This window comes from Octopus bimaculoides, chromosome 1, assembly GCF_001194135.2.
Source record: "Octopus bimaculoides isolate UCB-OBI-ISO-001 chromosome 1, ASM119413v2, whole genome shotgun sequence".
Taxonomy (NCBI): Eukaryota; Metazoa; Mollusca; class Cephalopoda; order Octopoda; family Octopodidae; genus Octopus; species Octopus bimaculoides.
Window position 1 is genome coordinate 8409042 of NC_068981.1, and position 1315 is coordinate 8410356.

Sequence of the window (1315 nt, forward strand, 5' to 3'; positions counted from 1 at the left end):
CTCTCTCTCTCTCTCTCTCTCTCTCTCTCTCTCTCTCTCTCCCCATTCTCCTGGCCAGGTAACCATGTACCTCCTCTACAGCGAGACGCCTGTTTCTGTCTCCCTGTCTCACTCTAACCTTTCATCATCTGACACAAGATCACCTCCTCCAATGCCCCCTCCCCTCTCAAAAGAGATTTTGTCTTGCAGGTTACTTGGTGACCCTGCCAGTGCTGGTGCCACTTAAAAAGCATCCAGTCCACACTGTAAAGTGGTCGACGTTTGGCAGGGCATCCAGCTGTAAAAACCTTGTTAAAACTGACCTCACTTGTGCTTGTGCCGCATAAAAAGCACTAAGTCCCCTCTTCTGGGTGATTGGTGTTAAAATCCTGGTGTTAAAAACAGTCACAGAAGTCTGGTGCAGGCTTCTGCTTGGCCAGCTCCTGTCAAACCATCCCACCCATGCCAGCATGAAAGGCGGACGTTAAACAATGATGATGATGATGATATATATATCATCATCATCATTTAACGTCTGTTGTCCAAGCTGGTATGGGTTGGACGGTTTGACCAGGGCCAGTAAGCTGCAGGGCTGCTCCAGACTCCAGTCTGATTTGGCAAGGTTTCTATGGCTGGATGCCCTTCCAAATGCCAACCACTCCAAGAGTGTAATAGGTACTTTTATATATATATATATATATATATAATTTATGCGAGGATATCTTATGCTCATAAGGGATTATTATATCCGAAATTTCACTGGTTTAATCACCAACAGGGTTGAGGGATATCTCTTCGATATATATGGGATTATTATAAGTATAAATCAGAATAAAAAGTTGTAAGGATGTAAAATTATATAGCGAAACTGTGTGGCTTAGTGGTTAGGGTATTCAGCTGATGATTGCAAGATCATGAGTTCAATTGCCGGCGATGCATTGTGACCTTGAGCATGACACTTTATTTCGCACTGCTCCGGTCCACTCAGCTGGCAAAAATGAGTGGTACCTGTAATTCAAAGGGCCATCCTTGTCACATTCTGTATCACGACAAATCTCCCTGAGAACTGTGTTAACAGTACACATATCTGTGGAGTGTTCAGTCACATGCACATTAATTTCCTGAGCAGGCTGTTCTGTTGATCGGATCAACAGGAATCCTCATCGTTGTAACTGACAGAGTGACAGTTAGTTATATTATGTGTGTGTGTGTGTGTGTGTGTGTGTGTGTGTGTGTGTGTGTGTGTGTATGTGTATACATATATATCATCATCATCATCATCATCGTTTAACGTCCGCTTTCCATGCTAGCATGGGTTGGACGATTTGACTGAGGA